Consider the following 24,174-nt stretch of genomic DNA (forward strand, 5'->3'; position numbering starts at 1 on the left):
GATTTAAATTCCATTTATTGTTCTGCTCAGTGGGAGGTTTCCCTCCCGGGTGGTCTGGCGTCCTAGCAAGCGTTTCCTTCATACAGTTCAGGACGGAAATAAGTTTAAATGCCAACTCTTTCGAGACGGCATGCTCCTTCTCTTCGTGTATTAGCTAGAAATTAATATTTATTGTCACAACGTACTCCTGAAAATACACAGAAGCTCACATGTTCTTATGTGGAGGATAGGATGCATTATATACCTTGGAGGATTCGCTATGTCCGTGAAGATCACTGCAAAATGAACTCCTCCTATCATTACCATGGCCTCTCTACCTTATATATATATATATTCATTTCATTACTTTTAAAAAACTAAATGTCCTTTTAACTCATCCGTGCTTGACAGTGCGATGGTTTAACATTTGAGCATATCCAGACAGACCTTGATAAAGCAAAACAAGTTAGAGCTAAAACCTACGGTCACTGAGCAACACCTGCCCCCAAATGATGAAATCAGGCTGTGCTTCCCCGAACTCTTTGAAAAGAACCCACAGAGTGTCAGTCCACCAGGGCTGCAAATAGCTCCTTGATGAAAGGGAATTCACAACAATGGGTTCAATCACTCAGACATGGAACCTACTCTGATTGGTTCAAGCGAACGAGGCATGTGTTGAATACCCAAAAGTTATGTCATGCACTCATTCCAAGTGCAAGGGCTACTAAAATACAATGCGGTCATGTTACTGCATCTCTCAGAAAGCAGATCCATACAGGGATGGGCAAGAGTACATTATGCGCATGTACTCGCTGCTGGAATAGGAATGGGTTCCTAGTGTGAACTCTACCAGAACATCCGATTTGTAGTATCAACCTACCAAAATATTGTGGGCAATATATCGACAACCATAACATTTTGAAGTTATCCGCTTAACCGCGGCGGCAATTCTACCGCAGTGCAGCTGTTTAGTGGAGTGGGCGGGGCCATGTCGGCCAACGGACGTGCGCAGCACTACGAAGTTAGTGCTTGCGATGGCCGTTGGCCGACAAACGCAGCGAAGGGGTTAAGTATGTTTAGGTAAATATAGATTTACAAGTGTTCACTCCACATCTATGCAACTTGATGAAATATATATATATAGCTTCAAGGTACATAGATGTTAAGAAGAGCAAATCAACACTTTCCTATATATACTTACTTTCACAATGTTGTCATGGTTGAAGTTTTGGTCATAGTATTTTGATCCTCGATATTTTAGCACACCTTTATCCAGAGCAGTGTGATGACACTGGGTCACTTGTCCAAGTAGTGTCCTGGCAGGGTACAAAGAGTTGGAATTCAAAAGCAGCCCAGTTGGAACCTCAAACCTGGCCACACCATGTGCTATTGGTCATGTTCGCAGATCACAACAGGACGGTAATGCTAATTTTGCTGCATATGGGTACGTAATGGCCCTTGATGCTAAGAACGCAAGCTGGTGCTGGGCACTACCACATCGTCACTGCTTCAATGGGACATGGGGAAATACTCTTGCAAAGAGAGGACACCATTTATTGTACTAAGCTAGTCATTTTCCAAAATGGGAGCTATATATATATGATTTTGTAAGATGATATAAGAGATTCCAAGATATATACATATTTATATCTTGGAATTTCTTATATCATCTTACAACATCAATTTACAACGTAAACAAGTCACAAAACACACAACAGTACTTAATGTATAAAAGAATGAGTGCTGGTGTCCAAAGCGCAGATCAGAAGCCCACAGTGGTGTTATTAAATGTCGGCATGCCGAATGCATAGTCTTGAGCCCACCACATTCTTGTTTATTCCACTACCTGACAATCCCTGCTCTTTCTCTCTTGCAGGTTCCTGCTTACTTCCATTCTGATGGTTCTTCTATCTTTCTCTTTGTCCTTTCCCCTGTGTTTGTGTTTTCCTCTGTTCCTCTCCGTCAATGTCTGATGAGGAATAATAAGTCACTGGCAACCACCGGATCTTATTAAGCCCTGGTACCCAATGACAGTTGGTATTTATCATTCCAATTAAATGATCAGTGGAAACCGTAAAGTGTAACAGTGTACTTTGGGAGCAGTGTCTATGTCTAAACATACCCCAAGGCCGTACTCTTTCAAGCATTGGAAATGTACACAGAGACTGACTTCAGGGACTTTTGTAATCAGGATCAATGCTTGAAAGGGCTGGTGCTCACAGGTACTGAGTACCAGCACTTCGTATGTTTGCCACTCTGAGTACCATCACTTTTCTACTGCCGAAGAGAGTACTGGTACTCATGAAAGGTAGGCTCCTTGGCTGTTAGTGCTGGTTGGTACTAGGCAGTAGAATCTGTCTCTGACCACCAAGGCGCTTCTGTTGCTTGAGCCCCAGCTGAACTATTCAGCATGGGCTCTTATGCATAATGTCCAGGTGTTCACCATCATGCTGTGTTTGACAGAGCATGGTTCATTCAGGCCCTGTGCAGTCAGTCACATTCACACAATTGTGTGCATTTGTGCAAACACAGGAATGGAGGCAGCCCAACGACATCAGCAATTTAGAAACCTATTGAGGTAAGGAGTTTAAAATTGCTTCAATCCCACCTGAGTCTTGTGTGTCTATTTCTGTCTGTGTGCTTGCCTGCTTGTGTGTGTATGCGTTTTTGTGAGAGAGCTAAGAGAGAGGAGGGAGAGAATCAGGACACTCTCAGGAGGTATTTTGAAGGAAATGTGTGGATGGCTGTGTGTGCATGTTTGCTCGTTTCTTTCTGCGTGTGTGCACGCTCTAGAATATATAGTTTTGTGCCAAACAACAGCAAATGGCATTAATAAGCAACTATTAAAAAACAAGGAAATGTTAACAAATGTTTTTTGACTTTCATTTTGAGTTACGAGTTAACCTGCTTTGGTTATGTAAGCACATTTCTCATGTGTTTTGGTATGTGCTGCAACTGGTATAGAAACCATCAAGCATCATCATGTCGAGGCCTGAGCCCCGCCCACTCTCCACATCTCTAGCCCATTTAATGAGTACTGCACTTAGTAATTTCCAATTTAAAGCACTGACCTAGATTAAAACTTTTCTGTTTTAGGTGGTGTCACGTCTTTGGGTGCTGTTAAAGCATAAAACATGTTTTGCCCCGGTCTAGGTAACTCCAGCAGGGAGGTGGGGGGGGGGGGGGGTAATACCAGGGTAAAATGTGACAGCACACTGGGACTGGAGCCGGAGAAGAGCGGGGTAGGCACCGGAGACGCTTTCTGCCAAGAACAGATGTGAGATATGTTCCCGAAGGCGTAAGGGAGAAGTGGGGGTGGGTGAATAGTTTTAGAACATTTAAATCTGAAGAAACCAAACGACTCCCCCACATAACCACGGCACAGAGCTGTGAGCTGAAAGCAGCTCCTTTCAGCAACGGCCTGGCTGAAAGTGCCGCCTCGGGCGTGGAGCAGCTCGAGACCTCATGGCTTCATGCCGAACGAACAAAGACTCTGGGCCGGCGCCAACCAATTAATTTGCCCTGAAGAGTAAGACTTCATAGACGAATGCTGCAACCCAGCTACAGAAGGCTAATTTCCCAAGGCTGCCGGTGGACTAAGGGCATAGAGGGCCATCTGAGTCATTTGTGCAGCAAAATGTGATGAAATGAGTATGAACTGAGCAATGATACCCCGCTACGATGATAAGGATAATGACTGCAATTAAACCCACCCTCCTTGACAAGGTGTTAATGGTGGATGCTGAAAGGCCGAGCGCCATCTTGAAACGCAGTGTACCAGAAGAGATTCCCAGATAATGATTTAACAAGCAAATCTAAACTGCTGGTTAATTTCGTGCCAAATAAACTAAGCTTAAAATACATTTAAAAGGATGGTTTAAAAGTTATTTTCGTAACTTGGTTGTTTTTTTGTGTTGTCATTTTTTATTAAAACGTTTGCATAAAATTACATCATAAAACAGTGACTTCAATCACATTTAACAACCACTGTTGTTTATTCAGGAGTAATGCAGATTCAAATTCGAGAACATGTAACTTTGGGATAGGATGTCGGTATGTGGATTATATACCCCCTGTGGTCAAAGTTTCGTTGCTAACTAGAAAATATTCACAGATCTTCATTAGAGTCAATTAATGCAAGACAACTAATGCCGTGGCTAATTTAATTACAGCTAACTGATTACTTGAAATGAGGGCTACGGTTTTTTAGTGAACAGATGTTACTTTTCTAAGGATCTAATTGCCTTGGTAGATTTTAAAAGTGTATGTTCTTTTTGGTGCATGATTGGTGTCTTTTTTAAATCTGAATATATTCTGTGCATTTTTTTTTAAAGTTCAGCTAAACAGTGTCAGGTGATAGAATTCTACACTTTCCTCCTGGAACCTATGTGAACCAAAAAAGTTTTCAAAAAGTAGTAGTGGGTCTTGGTTCAGTTAAAGTAACTGATTTTCTTGAATGATCTATCATCTTGCAGTTGAAATTGTACTGTCTTTAGGAAGTTCGGAAGGTGTGTCCTCAACTAGATTGTTCTTGTGGTTCATACATCAAACCATGTTACTTTCATTATTCATTTACAACATTAACAGGTGGGACATAGCCACAGGAAGAAAGTAACAGAATTAAATATAAATTGGACACATAATAAAAAGCTTCCAACTCTCTGTACATCATCACAACATGAAACACCAAACTACTGGTGTAACAAAAAAATCAGATGATTAGGTCTTGCTCACAAAGAACTTTCTCTATTGTTAAAGATATTTCGTCTATAGAAAAATGCATAGAGTTGACTTAAGATAAGTTCCTTGCTCGTGATTGGATGGTTATCTTGCCTATCTCAATTCACTGCTCCTAATTCAGTGGCTTTTCTACCTATCCTTGTTTGTCTCATCTGTGGGGCATTGCTTCTTTACATTGCTTCTGAGTAGATGAGTTGTATCCTTCCACATCTGGCCTAAATGGGCCTTTTTAGGTTGTGCCTATCAGACAGGGCAGTTGGCAAAAAGACCTATTATCAGCTTACGGTGGGAGCCCGTCCATTGTTTACCATTGGTTAACTTTATTTTCACTCTCGTTTGCGTGCTTTTCATTTGTTAGTTTGTGTGGTTTTCTTCCTCTTCTTTTGTATGTCTCTCGCCTGGAGCATGGACACAATTATGTGTCCTTCCACTGTTTTCTTTTCAAGCACTACGTTTTTTCTTTGGGATTAAGCACTCCATAAGAGTGCACGTGTTTTCCAGCTGTCTCACTTGTATACTTTTCTTCCCTGTCCTCACTCCATGTTGCTCTCCGCTGCCCCTGCCTCTTACATGTTGCGCTCACCCCATGTACTTCTCCTGATGTTGCCTTCTTGCCCCACTCCGCTGCCCCTGCCTCTTACATGTTGCGCTCACCCCATGTACTTCTCCTGATGTTGCCTTCTTGCCCCAGTCCCTTTTGCTCTCCACATCACTCTCTCTTGTTGCTATTTTCCTCCACACTCACCCTCCATGTTTTGTCTGTCCCAACAACCTTCGCGAGGCTTCCCCTCCACCGCTCAACCTGTGTTTCTTCCTGCAACCTCCTTGTAGTTTACACCACCTGTATCCTTTGTGATGCTTCTCTCCCACATCCTATGTGATGCTTCCCTCACCTGCTTCCTTTGTGAGGTCCCCCCTACCTGCACCCTCTATGTTGCTCCACGCACCCCCATTTAAAAAAACCTACGTTGCTTTGTGCTACTTTTTTTTTTTATTCATCGATCCATCTAAGTAATAAAAAAAAAATAGTTAAATAATTTTGAAGACATGCATATGCGTGGTGAGTGAGCCAACAAAATGATGTGGCTGCCACGTCATAGCCCCTTTCTGTTTTTTTGTTTTCCTTAACCAAGCTGCTCAGCTTCAGGGATGTTTTGCAGCATGGCTAAAACCTTAGCTTTGCAGGTGCTTGTTTTAATTTTCTTCATCGCTTCCTTGGTGTTCATGTCTTTTCTTGCTCTCTACACGTCTGCCCAAATCTTTACGTCCCGCCTTCTCTCTCTCTGCTTCTCTTCACTCAACCATTACTCCCCCGCATCCCATTTTTTAAAATATATTATTTTAACATTACATTTCTTATTTTCTGAGATCTCCCACTCCATCCTCTCTCTGTGTGCTTCCCTCACTGCAATCGTCGATTGTTCACTGGTACTTTCCCATTCCTGACCTTCGCCTTATTTTATATTTTTAAATCTATTTTTGCATGACTTCTTTTACCTACGCCCAACAGTCGGAAGTTTTAACAGGCTGGTCAGATTCAGTTATTTTCTTGTACCACTGCTTCATGCAAAAAACGAATAAATACTTTTCTAAAAAAATACATACTTAATCCAAAAATGCAATGCAATTGAAAATTCCTTATAAGGGAGGTCGGTAGGGAGGTGGTTTAATGTAACACAAAGCCAAACGGAGGATGTGCTGCATTCTCCACTTAATTATAAGCAATTTCCTTGGTGCATTTGCCAATTAGGAAACAATCTTTGGCAGCTGAGGGTTCGATTACAGACTAATGCATTGCAATTGTATTTTGATACCATGGAGATACTTTTGAAAGAGAGAGAAATGCTTGCTTGAAAGCAATTTTCTGACCCAATTAACTGTGCATAAAATGCAGTGCCTGGTCTCACCAAATATTTTCTCTTTAAAAATGCTGATACATTTTTAGAGTGTCATAGGTCGATCGTGCTTTTCTTTTACATCATTAGGAACAGTAAACTTCATTTTTGGCAACTCGTCATCTGCTGAGGAAGTAGTTCTCATTCCCCATTTAACAAGGCACTTGTAAGTGAAAGTGTGCATTGCACTTAGCCACCCCCCGTCTGATTTTGTGCCTGAAAAAGGTTTTGTGCGCGAGTAGAATAGAGATTCATGCAAAGGTCTACACAGTGGATATCTGCTTCTCCGTCAACCTCAGAATACAACATATGTTAAATCGCTCCCTGCTGCTGGAGCGCTCAGAGGCGGCTACGTTGGCGCTGCGGCCTCCACGTCTCCGTTTTCACTGCCATACTAGGCCTTCGTCTAATGGCTCTTACATCAGAGCCTCGCTTCCTTCGCTGACTCGTCGCCAGCACATGTTCCAGCGTTCTGCGACCGTTGCCAAAACAAGCAGTGGGGAACATCTGGAAGCCGTCATCCGTCGCATATGCTGACTAGATTCATTTGCCTTGGAAAGCGGTTCCCACAAGGGGCTCCGGGGAATTGTACGCACTAGATCACCATTAAAAAATGAAACAACCTTTTACATTTCCCCAACTGTGGAAGAGGGCACTCCCTTTTCTGCAATTCTCGGGGGGTGCTGGTTTAATTCTCGCAGAGTTCTAGTTCTTCACTTACATATATACGTATGTGTGTGTGTGGGAGGAAGTGGGGGGATCGGGTGTGTGTGTGTGTGTTTGACCATATATTAATTTTTATATCACAGAACGTATTAATGAAAGATTCAGTTGCAAAAAAAGTGTTGCTCTTTTTGGGAACTGTGAAAAGTACTGTTCTTCAGATACAGAAAATTTGATTCTGTCTTTTTTACGAGTTCATGGAAGGGTAGTTTTAAGCCTAAGGGGTAGTAAAGGCAGGGCTCGAGTCGGGGTACCACGCGGGTGGACCGCGTCCCCCCACTTATTGGGTGGACGCCGTCCCCCATGCAAAGATGACCTTGCTGAGGAATAAAGTGTATTCTTACCAAAAAGTTGCTCAGGGTTTATTTCAGACAACATTAACTCGCATTCACAACGGAAGTTAAGAGCCCCTAATGTCACCGAAGTGATTTACAGAAAAGTAATACTGCAATAAACAAAACAAAGTATTCTGGCAGTGGCCAGGGCATTCTGGGGAAGCCGGCAGAAACGATGCTGGACAGGAGATTATTATTGATTATATGATATGTTGTTTTACTATAGATTCATGGTGCAACGGTTGTCCTGATGATGATCTCAGTTAATTTTGGGGTGTGAGACCGAAACGTCGACGAATTGACACTTTTTTGCTAACAACATCATCAAGCTATGTATATCAAGAATGTATATAGTTGTTAAATAATGTATATATGGCATAAATTGTACATATTGTCCATATAATTTGCAAAAGTGTCAGTCAATACTGCTCATATATGAAAAACTGAAGTAGCAGTTTATTTTGTTCGTTGCCGTATATGAATTGTCATATGGATGTCTACCTATGCTGATCAAATAGGATATATTCTTTGTATATATCTTATGTCATTATATAAAATACACTGATCAAATTACAATCTCCTGTTTTTCTGTTGATTATGTTCATTGTTATGACATATACATAAATTGTTAAATAATGTGAAATAAGTCCTGCAGGAAGCTTTTTGCTTATGTTATTGATTATACCCTGTTCCGTGGGAATATTGGGTTGCCCTATTCTGTTATTATAGGCAGAAACGATGCTGGCATTCATTTTGACTAAGAAAACAGCAAGGCACCTCGGTTGACCCGAAACGGAAGAGAGCCTTTGTATGGGGAATGTCGTAAATCTGACTCGGGCTCTATGCGCCTCTCGAAGGCATAAGCGGCCTCTTTCAGGCATCTTTGATGTAATAACCGCTGCGTCTTCGCGCTCTATGATGTTTTTCCTTTCGTGACGTCACTCCACGTCTTTGAGCGTCCCCCCGCTTCTATGTTTTTACCTTTCGTGAAGTCACTACCTGTTGTGAGGTCACTTCCTGTCTTTGAGCGTCCCCCACTTCTTTATTTAGGGCTTGTGCCCTGAGTAAAGGGCTTTTAGGATGCAGAGAAGGTTAGCTCTAAGGGGTAAAAGGAATTTTATTTGTATGGGAAGGGAAGCATTAAGGGGAAGTATGCGATTTTTTTTAGGGTTTACAGAACTGTAGCATTAGGGATAGCTTAGGGATTTATAGAGTTAAGGAATGGAAAGCCTTAAGGGGTAGTAAGATGTTTTTAGGATTTAGCGAAGGTAGCACTAAATGGTAGTTCAAAGTTTTAAGGCTCCAGGGATGGGAAGCCTTAAGGGTTTCTAAGTGGGGTATTGTTCACTAAACTAAAGAATGCATGTAATAAAAACAACTTTTAAAATAATTTTTTAAAATCGTTTTAGGTAATACTTAAAGTCAAAAACTTATGACCTCAACAATTTCAACTCAACTTTAATCTAATACACATTTTAAAAGTTAGCTTCATGCCATACAATGGCTACATCGAGGGTGGGTGATTGATTTGCATTTATTTTTATGAATAGGATGTTGGTGGGAATATACCACCGGTTCTTTTAAATACAGTATTTGGTGACACTATTCATCTGACACTGCCATATTCACAGTCTTTGTAACCCTTCAACATTGTTGAGAGCTACATGCAGATAAGCCTTGTATACTTTTTAAAAGAAAAGGACATTGTTTTAGTAAATAGGTCACAGCATGCAATAAGCAGAAGTAATCACACTGTATCAGGGTGGTTCAAATCAGCAACAGTGTCTCACAGAACCATGATGTAAATGTTTGGATTACACTTTCCAAATATTATAACAGGGGATGCTTTCCCAATGAAGTATTTTCTGCTTTCTTTTACAGCTGTCCTAACTGTACGATTGTTGGACTATCCTGGGAATCCTCCAGATCAGCACTGATCCAACATCTGAACTAGTCACCCATAACAAGTAATGCAGTGTCTGCAATAAACTGGAACTTTGAAGAAAGAATTCTGAATGACCAGTGCCCACCCTAAGTTTAGGATGACCTTACAATTCTACAGGTAAATGTGAGTCCTGACTACCCAGAGACAATTCTACAATCAAATTGCATAGTTTAAAATTGTTAATAAAACTATTATTAATGTTCTATACTGTGGGGAACGGGTGTGTGCATAGCATTCTCTGATCTTCCACTCAGCGGTCCATTCACTAACACCTTGCCATCATTGGCATGCCACCGCTCTGCCAACATAATAGAAGATCTGTCTCCTGTACTGGTGAAGATAGTCATTCTATTAAGTCAATAACATTATTAAAACAATAGAAGGTCTTTCTTTCACAGCACAAAATATTGTTGTGTGACTATGTCACACTCTCTAGAGATTTAATTGAAATACATTAAAACATAGGAAATATGATTGCATTTCCAAAATCTTTACAGTTAATTTAGCATAATACTATGACTATGTCATGCAAAATAAAGATCCTCCATTCTGTTTACAGGGAAGCGCGATTCGGGAGTCTGGGGTGGTATCACATAAATTATGAATCAGGCCTTAAATCTTATCTTCCACTATCGTTTTTCTTCCATATACTCAATTTGCTTAGACCAGACTCATCATGTATGCGTAGGGTGTTGCATTGATTTGAACTGTTCTACAGTACACCAAAAATAAACTTCACTCTGATGTGAAATCACGAATCTCAAAACATATGATCATATTAGCAATCCTTATGATGCTGACCATTCTATCATCAGGGTAATACAAAAAACTCTTACAAATGTCCTTACCGTGTGGAAGGTGTTCATGTATTCTTCATATATAATCACCCCAGTACTTTTGAAGATTGGTCCACTGAAACTGCAGTCTATTTCTAAAATGTGCTATCAGTAATTAGTGATGGCAAGGGAGATTCCCCAATAGGCCATATCAAGCTCTATTAGCTACTATAGGGAAGTCTATTCCTAAAATGGGGGATATTTTGCTCCCTGGAATAAAATCAAGGATGTATGCTCACTTCAACCGTTTCACCTCTTCTGACTTAGATAACAAATGATCTCAATAGCTATTATTCAAGACTCCAGCCATTTTATTAATCTCACACTCCCTGGTCAGGAGAAAAAGGGCGTTTAAACATCAGTACAAGAGTTTAGGGAGGTTGTTTCCTTGAAAAATGCATTCAACAAAATTATGCTCTACTTGTGCAAGAAGGGTGACACTTCTAAACTCTTGTTGCATGATTAATACATTGCACTGGGCTTGGTGCATATTAACGAAGGTGTCAAAGAAAACGTTTAGTTGTAATTTGGCCAGGCATTTGAAGAAAGCGAAGACTAGCACACAACCTACCACTCCACATTTCTACTACATGAGGAGGGTGTTTGACAATCTTTGAGTTATGAAGGGCTCACTACTTTTCCTTACATATATTGAAATCAAAGCAAGGACTTTGTGCATAGCTGTTAAAGGGAGGACTGTGCGCATGCCAGCCAGACATATAAAACGTATACTTTATGGACAAGCATATTACAACTTCCAGTGAATGAAGATTTTAAAAAGCTTGTGGTCCTTTCAGAAGAAAAGGTGTGTACTTTTTTTTTTTTTTTTTAAATGAAATCCTAAAATTGTGTCCAGGTACTTGTGAACCAGTGGGACTCTTCATGAAACTGCCATTAGTCCTTCCAAGTCACTACTGTTGGGAGGAAAGACCTTCTTCAATGAGCACCGAAAGTAGTCAAATGAGATAATACACGCGTTTCCTACAGGTGATAGCAGTGCATTGGTACAACATAAAGTATTTAAGAAGAATTCAATCAATGGGATCACCAACTGATGATGGGGGTGAAGCAGCGAATATATAGGACACTGTTTGACAAAGTAGGCACGTCAGAATTCGACCTCTTGTTCATGATTGGCTGAAATGTATGTGTGTTGACAGGTAGGTTACAGGGAAGATGCACTTCTAAGCTTTTTAAAGAGTTTTGGAGGTGGCCTGATGTAGAGGGCCGTGTGCACAGTCGCCTGTAGTAAGTAACAAGATAAGAGTCAGGAGGTGGCACCATACGTCTGGGGAAGGTGAGGCAGTGGTAGGCTTTGTGATCTGAGAATTTGACTACGGTTGAAGCAAGAGGTGTTCACCCCAAAGCAGAAGAGTCAGAGAATAGTCTATTGATTAACACTAAAAACTAACAATAAGAACATGTATTGATATTTGTGAAAGGTAGCAATCAACACAACTTGATGCTGGCACCCAGTGAAAGCCCTGCATCCTGGAAGGTTGAATAAAGGCCTGACTCAGACAGATATGTTTTGTCCCCAATGTTGTCACCTTTACCTACTTATTCCCAGCACGTGTTGATGATTCCACTTCTTCCTGTGTTTCCCTGCGCTCTTTGGGCATGATTACAAGGGCGCTCGGTGTAAGACTGTTATTTATCACATCAGATAAATAACCATACACTGGGGATCGTTATGTACTAAATGCAATACATAACTCCAATTACAAGCTGCACCAGTGGAAATGGGGCATAAAATGCAGATTTTGGTGGTCAGCTTAACAAAATTGGGCCCTTTTCCATGATAAATTTCGGCAGGTTTGACCTGCTGGTATTTTATCTGGTAAAATTGCAGTGCTCGGCGCTTTCCGACAAGATTCTATTTGTGGTATGTGCAGTAACAGGAGTTAGTTACTGCACATATAACAATTAACCGGCCACTTGCAATCAGCCCTTTAGTCGCTATTATAAGCTGATAATGTAGTTGCATCGCCCTGCTTTACATACTGAACATTACATATAGATGCAAAGAAATACAAATAAACATTATAACAATATTCCCCAAAAATGGAGCCGCAAAGAAATGCAAGATGTTTTTTTTTAAATTGCACCATTTGTGTAGCTCAAATCGAATCTGTGGAAAAGTCATTAAAAGAGACATATCCTCTAATGATTCAGTGCATGTGTATCAAAGACCAACAGAAGGCTCAGCCTTTTGAAGATAATTAAAACCAGGGAAGACCCACTGGACGTCTGATACCAGACATCAAAGTCTCCATGCACCTGGAAACATTAAACCTAGCATTAGTCACGAGCACCTCTTTGAACGCCTGATATTTTTCCCAGCTCTCAGACTACGTATTTCAAGTTCAAAAGTTGACTTTGCAATTCATGAGTTGTCAGGAAATATACCATATGCTACCCCTCAGATGAGATGCTTCAGAGTTCAAGTCCACAGTTTTATACACACCCTTTCCTCTGGCACGGCCGCTGGCATCTGATTTAGAAAAAGTGCTAATCCACAAGGAAAGAAAGAAACTCTGCAACATTATTGGTTATGAAAAAGCCAGATCTATTTTCCGAATCCTTCCAACTAAGAAAGGAACTGAGACTAATTTACCACTTATGTTTTTAAAATCATGTACCTGTGCATTTCTCTCTTATTGAAAACACAAACTAGGAATAATGTCATGATGTAACAGCAGCTTTAAAAGTAATTGTTATATGCTAATTAGAAATATCCTGGAAAGTTGCTCAACAAGGTTCTGATGCTTTGAGTGTGATGCAGTGGATTTTTAAAAAACGTTATCAAGTATGGGGGGAGAGAGGCGAGAGAACTAGCTCCTCCTTAGTATTGGATAGTGAACTATGAAGCCCTTTTTGGGGGGCTCACCTTAAAGAAGGTGACTACATCAGAATTGTTTAGCTAAAATCTCAATCATTTAGAAGCAAAAATTTTCCTGAGTGCTAAAGAGCATGCAACAAAGGCAGTATGCACGTTTTCTGATGAGAAATATTTCAGAATGCATCTTTTGGACAGTAAACTACAACAGTATATATGAAGGAGGCAACCTGTAACACAAAGGTACATGGTTTGCAATAACAGTTCTTACAGGATTCTAAACACAATCCAGGAGTACAACGCATGATAAACATGTCTATTTGTCTTGCTTATACATATAGAAAAGTTGGACTCTGGGCTTTGGTCCATGGTAACAAGTAAAACAAAATCTTTAGTACAATTAGGTATTATTATCTGGACAGCTATCTTGGTTTTGTCCTTGATTAACACACCTAATGCAATCACAACATTGTGTCTGCTTAGGTCAGAAGAACACTTTTACCTGATGGTGACATTTAATGAAGGATGGCATATAGGTTTGTTTGGCTTACCATTATGAAAGAGGACAGTTGTGTGCTGGAAAAATAGATATAATAGAAAGCCCCACTATATGTGGTCTTACAAGGGACTAGTAACAGTGATGATCACTAAAATTTCCTTCATTCCTTCATCAAATTCCTCCTGGCTAAAATCTGTTATATTTCTCAGTTGATGAAAAAGGGTTTATCTATCGTATGTTGTGGATTTTAGCTTCCTTTTTAACTCACCAGAGAAAACTAGCATTGTTGACTCTTTCGCTTCTCAGGCCACAATATGTCCCTGTTTTAACAATTTCTACATGCTTTGTATGTATAAAAGATCACATGGTTACATTGTGAAAATATTTATGTTTTATTTCTAAGTATATTGCTAGTTTTTTGCCATTTGATAGACTTTGTTTTAGATGTGGGCCAGTAGGTGAATAATTTTAATCCATGCTTCCCTGCATGACTCCATTTGACATAATTGACTGGGCTTTAGGCAAATTACATCATTTGCAGATGGTCTAGTTCCCAGATCTTTGAAACTTTGGTGTGCTTGGAAACAGGAAAGAAAGATGGCAAGAAGCACTATATGAAAAACTTGAAAAGTACATTTAAAACTTATGAGTACCAGAATTCATAGTTACAGTCTTGCAGAGTGTATTGATCTGGACTGCATCTCTACAATTTGTCTAATTCCCATTCAAGTATCTGCTTTGTAATATGTTTACTCATTAAAACCAAGTAACTTAAACAAACACTTCTTACAATTTTTTAATATTTATGATACTAATTACTGGCTGTGAGTTACTATACTACATGCTGCACATATTTACTTTGTCTATAAGTATTAGACATTTGTTTACACAAAAGCCTTTCCAACAGTTCTTAGAAATCTGATAAAGTGACAGTCTCCAGACAAAAAAGCTACCATTGAAATAACTTGCCATAAGCAGGAATTCTTTATTACTCCTTCAGGTCTTAGGGTTGTTTAGGGTGTTCATCTCCCTGACTGAGGAATCCAGCTTTGGAGTTGGAAGCATTTTCTTGTAGACATAACTTGGCTTTGTCAGCTACTTTTCCTTTTGTATTGTAAGGTATCCACTTGAAACATAAGCTAGAGCTGGCAGGAACAAACTATTTTAGAAATAGTGAAGAAAGAGCATGGAGATGGACTGAAGAGCTCTTCAGCCATGTAATTTAATGATCAATGCCTGTCACAATGAGAGGCTCAGTAAATGTGTTAATATACTCACAATAAAACTACAACACATTAAAATTTGGCTAGACTCAGAAGAGGTAAGTTGACTTTAGAGAGAAAGCATCGCCTACTAACCACCACAAACGTCAAATTGATTAAGCCCAGCAAAGGAGGTAGGAGACAAATCCTGCAAGGTGCTATTTGTCAGTGCTGTTATTTCTCCTTGCTTCCTGTCTGTTCTATATCAGCAGGGTTATTTTCTCATATCTCATGACTTTTGTATGTCTTGAAGTTTATTGTTCCATGTCTCATGTTCTTTTTTTGTCTCTAGTTTGATCTATGTCAGAGGGGTTATTGTTCCATGTCTCATGCCTGTTCTATGGCAGCAGTGCTATTCTCTCATGTCTTTTGGCTGCTCTGTCAGCAGGGTTTCAATGTCACATGTCTCCCCTTATGGTGGTTAGTCTCTCGTGTCTCATGGATCCTCTATATCAGGAGGGTATTGTTCCATGTCTCAGATCAACTCTATGTCAGCAGAGGTTTGCAATCATGCCTCATATCTGCTCTATGTCAGCAAGGTTATTCCCCCAAGTCTCTTGGCTGCTCTATCTCAGGAGAGTTATTGGTCTGTGCCTCACATCTGATCTATGTCAACAGGGAATTTCTCTCATGGCTACTCTACCACAGCAGGGTTATTCTCTTTTGTTTCATAGTTGCTCTGCAGCAGTATGTTTAATCTGCACATCTGGAGTTTTCTCCTCTATCCACATGGTCTGAATGGTTTAGGTCTTGACTAATGTACTGGAGCCACACGAGAGGTATGTTTTACTCAAGTCTGAATGATCTTGTGGTTGAGTGAGAGAGCCGCTGCCTCATTGGGTAATATTATGTATGTCTGGAGAAAAGGTGACTTAGAAATGATTGGGTCAGGCCTTTGAGGGGTCTTAGAAGATCTTGCTCTCTTCCAAATTTTATCACCCTCACACAAATCACAACAGGCAAATTTTCCTCTTTTGGGTTTGATGTCATCATCGTCATGTGTGAGCGAGAAATTGTCTGAGGCATTTAATTTGCCTAGATCAATGTAGGGCATGTTCATTTATAATTTGTGTTAAACAGCTCTGTCATATGCCATATTGTTTGCCTTTTTATCTGTCATGTGAGTAAGCATGTCAGTTTTTGCTATCACATTTTCATCAATTTTGAGTCACACAACTATAACAACAGGCATTAGCAAAGACAATATGCAAGTGCTATTTGCTTTTTCAATGTCTTTTAGCTAGATTGTAAACAAAATGTCTCACAGAGACAGCCCATGTGCTGTCTATACGACACCTACAAAATAAAACTGTTACTATCGTACCAGCTTGCAAGGGCTGATCTATTGAAGCTGCCAATGATTATCTTTCTATGTTGGTACTTGTAAACCCAGATGTATAACGAAATTAACAGGTCTCTTAGTATCCATGTGCAAGGAAAAAAGTGTTTCATGATAACCTACTCATCTACGGAATGAGGAAGTTTGAGAGCTGTGACATGAATAAGCTTCAGCCTGTGGCGAGTCCAAGTTTCAAAACAGCTCACCCAGTTGTGTAGACTCTCTGTATCCATTATAAGAATTAGCCTACAAGTCCTAGCATCCTCCATCTGTTAGCTCAATTAACAAGACAGGCTGAAAGTGACACTTGACAGCTGATATTCTGTGTGCTAATTGTCAGTTACATGAATGAGTGAAAGAAAATGACTTTCAGAGCGTGAACTTACAAGTTGTAGGTCACTGGCAGGTTTTACATTGCTTCAGTGGGAAGAGACATTATAGTGGGTCTGCTTCATGGAGATGTGCAGAGAGAATTTAGTATGGCAAATGTGCATCCTGAGCTTTTGCACTCTTCAAAGACAAACCCCTGTTCTTCACCATCACACAGCTTCTTCTTCTTCTTCTCTATGTACCGGGTTCAACTGCTTCTCTGCGTCGCCATCTTGAACAGAAGCTTCTGCTCAGTCACAAAATGGATCTTTACCATTGGAACTATGGAAGTGCAGTATGGACAAATAACGATAAGGCACATGCCAACAGATGAAAAGTTGGTGAATAGTATATTATACAAATTCTCTGTGCCATACTACTTATTCTTGGCTAAGTTTCTTGTATACCGAAATGAGCGGCCATTTTGCAATCGCTATGTCTGGTTATAAACCTCTATATCAAGGCTATTATAATAAAAATCAATATATGTCTCTCTGCCCCACCACCTTCAGGAGCAGAGCATGGGAACTCTGTGAATTAAGACCTGTAATGCACATTTCAGATTGTAAGTGTTATTGAATATAGTGAGGGGAAGGGCTGGTGAGTATCTGCTTTGGCTCAAAGGCCAGTGTTTATGGGCAAATCACCCAGTATCCCAGTGGTCAAAAAGTGTCATGTAGTCTAGTGTTCATGTAATGTACCTTTGGGCCATGTTCACACTATATTAAAAAAAAAGCAGCAAAAAAAAGATGCTCCCCTTCTCATCTTCATTCATCTCAGCAAGCTCTCACCAGCAGCTGCTCCTACTTTGATCAAGCCCTCAAGCAAAGCAAGTTAGTTGTCTCTGCTCCTCAAATAAACATGGCTTTCACATCAGCCAGACTATAACATGACCCACACAACCACTCCGGGGGAAAAAGAAGAAACAAGGATGATTGGATGGGGAGAAGAAGCAGACACAAGGGTGGATGCAGGTAGATGGGAGTGTTAAGATTAAACGGGGGTGAGGGGAGATATGTAAGTACAAGGGAAGGGGACTGGGAGGGAAAGGAAGCAACATAAACGGGTATATGAGGGTGCCTAAAAACACAAGCACTTATATGGAGTGCTTTAAAACAAAGAATAAAGTAGCTCCAGAAACAGTAGCAGTGGAAGGGCACAAGTACTTAGTCCATGCTACAAGTGCGGGACAAACCCAAGAGATGATATAATGCACACATGCCGTGTCAAATAGAAAAGAAGAAAATGCAAGAAACGCTGAAGCTAACCAGTGGTAATCCTATAGGCGGGCTATAGCCCACCAACTGTAAACAACATGTGTTGTAATTTATTTTATTTCTATACAAATACAAGGCTATCTTATTGCTCGAGTTGTGCATTTTAGCTTCCCTTTCTGAATCTGTTTTTGTCACCTGCCCTTTCTCTTCTTTTGCCCTGCTCCTTTGGTTCCTCTGATTCTAGGTTTCTATGGATGCAAGCCATCACAGGATTGTGATTTCAGGGCAACTGAACTGTGATTAATAATTACACAGAAACTCTTGATTACTGTTTGTCAGACTATCAAATCATTAATGTGTGTTTATTTATATATTGATATGATACTGAAGGTTTATGTTAATGTAGTATAGCATTCCAGGTTGTACTGCTGCCTTTAGGTAGCCAACATTGTGACTCTTAGTTATGGTTTTTTGCAAATAAACTTCATTGAAAGTCCCTTGTTATGAGAGACCCTGTAATTGGTGTGTTGTCTATCACACCTGATAAAAACCGACTACGCCCAGTCTGAATTTATTGCATCCACCGAATCTACTTTATAAGGTGTGACGGAAACCATCCGCTAAACAATGGATACGGGTGGTACGGTGGCGCTCATCCTATTGGATTTGAGCGCCGCCTTTGACACCATATCCCACAAAATTTTAATTCAGACCCTGGAAGGGATAGGAGTGAGGAGTACAGCTCTGAATTGGTTAATACATTTTCTATCTAATAGATCATTCCAGGTCTTTTCCAAAAACAATACCTCTAATTCCGTGACTTCCCCTTATGGAGTGCCCCAGGGCTCAATATTGAGCCCATTGCTTTTTAATATTTACATTAGCCCATTAGCAAAAATAGCAGAGGAAGCGGGTCTCACAATTTTTTCTTATGCAGACGATACGCAGCTAATTTTCTCCCTATCGGCAGCAGACAAATCTGAAACATCACCCCTACTTAGTGGGCTGCAAAGAATAGCGGAATGGATGCTTACCAAGAAACTAAAATTGAATGGTGAGAAAACCGAGCTGCTCATCTTTGGAGAACGAAAAGAGCTGTGGGGACCGGCGCATTGGCCTACGGAAATGGGTTCTATCCCGTCTCCAGTTCAATATGCTCGTAATTTGGGTGTTGTAATTGAAGAAAAACTGTCGATGCGACCACAAGTAGTCAAAACATCATCTGTTTCCTTTGCCATTTTAAAATGGCTGAGGAAAATTATCTGGCAGCTCCCTGAAGGGGCTCAAAAAACAGTTATCCAGGCCCTAATTGGTTCTAGATTTTAGACTACGGAAATGTCCTCTATCTGGGGTCTAATAAAGAGATAACACGGCGGCTTCAGGTCATTCAAAATGCGGCAGCCAGATTTCTTTTACGCCTCCCTAAGCGAGCACACATCTCTGCTCATCTGCACAATCTACACTGGCTTAGGATGGAAAGTCGATGTAAATTTAAAGCACTATGTTTTACGTTCAGGTTCAATACCGGAGAAGCCCCAGAATACCTGTGTAAACTGGTGAGAAAATATACCCCCTCCCGTAACTTGCGCTCGCTAAATCAGTCAAGATTCATTGTCCCTAGATTCAAACGCGTGCGAAGGGGCGGACGCTCATTCGCCTACATAGCACCTACGCTATGGAATTCGCTCCCGCTACATTTACGCCTAGAAACAAGTTACAGAAAATTTCTTAAAGGTATTAAGACCTGGCTTTTTAACCAATAATGGTGTCATAAGCGTATCCTCCTCATAATGGTATTCGAGTACAAGGCGCCGGGAAACACTCAGGGTAGCTGTTGCGCCATATAAGTTTAAAAAATAAATAAATAAAAATAAATTGCATACAATAAATACTACTAAAGTACTATTCTTTGGGGAATAACATGCAGATGTTGGTGTTTAAACACCAGCTTGTCCATGTTCTAGTACATACATTTTCTTCTGATAATTATTGGCAGCTTTTGCCTGCTGATATTTATCACATACCTCATAATCGCAATAGGTGCTGTAACACGCACATGTACCACCCCTAAACTGCACAGACTCTTTGCTGAAATGCTTTGTCTAGCTGGTGGCAGTGTGTGGGGTACTAATGATGGCCAACCGTTACTTTATGCAGTGCTTAACATCCGCTCTTTTGCATCTTTTAAGTCCAGTGCATAACAGGTGTGAATACTACTCAGTTTAATGCTACCTAATTTACCAACCTGGGAATGATAAAAGATTGATTTGATCTAGCTAGGATTCAAACTTGTGATCTGTAGCTCTTGCAGTGCTCAGCAGCTGTGTTTAACTCACTTATTGTACATTGCACTGAATTCTTTCAAGTTTTGTACTCACTAAATCATTGCTGTTCTTTAGGAAGACGTTGGTTAGAGTATCTCATATTTTGTTTGTGTTAAAAAGAGTAGATATTCCAAAATTTAAATATAGCACTTGATTAACATTAGGTCATCCAAGTGCTCTATAATTATAGATCCATATTATGGCACTTTGGATTCGCACTACACACCTGATAATAATCTGTGGTATTTCTCAAATATTTACTCTGTCCACCTGAAACATACAATTTGTCCATGTTAGTGTACAGTTACAATTTCGAACTCTTTAGAGTGTATGAAATGTTAAATGAAAGTTCAGAAATTATACTTCTTAAACAATTGAAACAGGAAGAACATCTTTCTACATGATAGGGTTAGCTGCAGTCTCAAAAGGAATATGTCTCTTTGAACACTGTGAAACCTGGGCAGACTGTCTCTTGAGGTCCTTGAGTCATAAAAAAGCAATGACTGGATGATAATCTCGAGACCAGGAATGTAAACATAAAATCACTGTTCCATCTCAAGCTATTTGATATAGAGTAGAGAAAATTGCAGATTACTGATCACTTTTGTATAGTCCAGGATGATGAGAATGGAAAAATGTTTCTATGCCAGTTTTGCACATTTAAAGTACAATGATGTACTTATTTCTATGCGCAATAAGCAAAAAGGTTGGGAATGGTTGTACTTGCAATGAATGTCAAAAGATAGGATTGCATTGTTTAGTTAAGCTTCTTTCTGATCTACTTGTTTAGCATTACAAAAATAAATCTAATTTAAATCTTTTTTGTGAGTATCCTATTGCCAACGGAAGAAGAAAGCCACGATTCAATTTTCAATTGTGTAAAGAGCGGAAAGGGTTGAGAAGTAACTTAATATAATTTAGACTGCCTTATACTGAATTTCTACAAAGCCCTTTGCTGACATTGAATTTCTGATATTCCTGCTCAACTCAGAAGACTCAGAAGCAGAAGTAAGAACTTAGCACATACATCAACAAATATTTGATCAACATTAATAAACATCTATGCTTTTTACTTCAGATCTTAGATTAAGACAACGGGTACAAAAATTCACAAAAAATACTTTTAATGGGTTTTTAGTTTTGAGCAAATACATACATGATGCAATATGGACATTACATCTCGTAATACACTCATTCAAGAACATTCAATTATATGGTTCAATACAACCTTTATTTACCAGTATCATCCTTTATACGGTTCAGGCAGTAGGTAACTCGCTATCTACATAAGAATAACACACTATTCATCGAAAACATTGTTATGAAAACCACACAAACCATATCAATTTAATAATCCCTCAACATTGGGATCAACATAATAACAATATAATAACAACTCGATGTATTTTCTTTTACAGGGTACGTTACATATAAACCCGAGATGAGGGTGGAATCACCTTAAAATCCAGAAGGGACTATAAACTGCACACTACCATGAATATATCAGAGTCTAAGAAACATGAACTGAAGAGTGCAAATTTCAGCATGCAAAGTGATGTTAAAGCTGTGAGAGTAAGGTTTATTAACTACATTGCATATTCCCCTTTCATCTTGTATCACCCGTTCAATTCTTTGGTGTACTGAAAGTGGCAAGAAACGTCAACGAAATCCTCAATAAACCTCAGTAAATGAATAAATATATAACAAGTCCTGGCAAAGCCAAAAAGGTATATCTTATAGACCTATTGGCTTTGCCACTGCTTTTTGCGGATGCTGTGCAACATTAGCTAAAACCAAAATGATTTTTGTTGTAACATCAGCAAAGAAATGGGGAAAAAGCACACTTTTACTGCCACTGTATGCATCAGTATGTATAATGATTTATGCTTATGAATGTGTGATGAAATATGTGCACATGCATCACCAGCATGCACACGCATGAATGATGCAGGTAAAAAGTTTTTAATTTACACATCCAAGATTGTATACGCCACATCACAAAAAATGTAAGTTTGATGGCACTAAAGTGCTTTTAGTACTGTGGAATGATCAGGCAGCAAATGGCAGCTGCCAGAACCTCAAAGAACGTAAATAAAATCAAAACATGAAAGTCCAAAGGATTGTAAAGAAGCTGTGTTCCTGAGGAGGGACCACAAAAGGAGGAGGAAAGCCAGTGAATAAGAAGCAAGAAAATGAGAGTGAGAAGAAAGGCTAAAAAAACCAACATTGCTTTTTGGTGGATGCTGAATGATTCATGCAAGACCTTTGTTTCAATAAAAACCTAGAATTTGAGAACCTGATTTAAAAAACATCTGGGGCTCGTTTGAACTCACCATGAAAATGGAAGCTACTGTGTAAATTCTGGCATGCTAACCTCAGACAAAGTCTGGAACATTCCTTTCTTTGATGGCAGTGAATCACTGACTGACAAGCTAAGTTCACTGACCTCAAGTATGGACTAACGGCAGGAAATGTTACAAGCCAACACTGGACAGGATAATTCCTGTGTTTTTAATAAGGGTACTGGGATTCATAAAACAAATAGCAGATTCCAGTCCCTCTTCCATATCCTTACATGTGTATGGAATATGATGTATCTGGCACAAATTGAAAGCCACAGAATTGAGTCTTTAACAATTTAGTGCCTAATGGGATTTTAACGGATATCAAAATATATTTTGTGGCAGTCCGGCAGTAAGCTTATAAACAGGTTTGTAACAAGAATAAGCTAACAAGTAAAGGCAAGAATATGGGAAACCTAGCTTACCAGCTTGGTTAAAAAATAGGCAATTTAATAGGCAACTTAGACACAATTAACTAAAACACCACTACAAAGAATAATTTTGCCACAATGCAGTTGGGCATTAATCAGACTACTTTCCATGCCCCCCATTCCCAAAGGATGATGAAGTATACCTGTATCATACCTAAAGTGAGAGATATGAACTGCCTGTCACTGGTCGATATTATTATTAAAACCTGATGCATGGCCTACAAGACAGCATGACCCAACAGAATGGCACACGAAGCCATTGCCTCACCAGTCCTCAAATCAAGAAGTGCAAAAAAGGAAAAAATCGGAAAGATATGCCTTCTTATCCTTTGCCTTCCTGATCTGTAATAACATGTGTCTAGACATCTAGCTCATCTGTTCTCTTCTGCATTTTAGGATGGATGTCAAAACCCATCTATTTACAGAGCGTCTTGATGAAGTAAAAAAACTGATCATCCTTTACACAACACATAAACAGTTTTTTCACAATGAAAACAAAATGTGCACTTTGCACACATCTAGAAAAACAATACCGAAACTGAGAAAAGTTGTAGTACCAGCAATATAAAGGTCTGTTCGATTAGGTAGAGTTAGTAGGATTCATAAAATAATTAATTTAACAAGTTTATTGATTATTTACTTATATTTTTTAATAAAGTTGTCATGAAAAATTAATGATGAAACTTAGCATTTCTAATGACTTAGCATTGTAGAGTGCCAAATCGAATTAAAAAGTGGTGCAATTCATATATGCAGTGTGCTATATGGCTTAAACTTTCAGTATAAGTGCCTAACATTCTAAGAATCTTATACCTATACAAAGAATATTATTTTATTATTTTTTAGAAATAGATTATATGTAGGTACATTTTGAAATTCTCTGTAGTAGTACAGAATAAGAGTTGAAGATTTCTGTGTAACAATTACTGACAACATTGCAATATGCTCATATATGATATGTTTGATTTATTTCTTTATGCTTGAACTTAATTAGGAGTTTAGTTTACTAAATGAGAAAAGCTAACTTTAAAAAGCATTGAATTGACTTTTTCCGTAGGCTGCATTATTTCACATTGTGGTGTAATTAACTTTTGATACG

The 24,174-nt window shown here is 39.4% G+C and overlaps 1 protein-coding gene across 1 annotated transcript in view; it reads right to left on the reverse strand.

The window, feature by feature from the left end:
• Positions 1-24,174, reverse strand: part of COL5A2 (collagen type V alpha 2 chain) — a 383,714-nt gene that overhangs the window by 330,279 nt on the left and 29,261 nt on the right. The window lies entirely within an intron of this gene.

Source organism: Lissotriton helveticus, chromosome 3_1 (assembly GCF_964261635.1).
Source record: "Lissotriton helveticus chromosome 3_1, aLisHel1.1, whole genome shotgun sequence".
Lineage (NCBI taxonomy): Eukaryota > Metazoa > Chordata > Amphibia > Caudata > Salamandridae > Lissotriton > Lissotriton helveticus.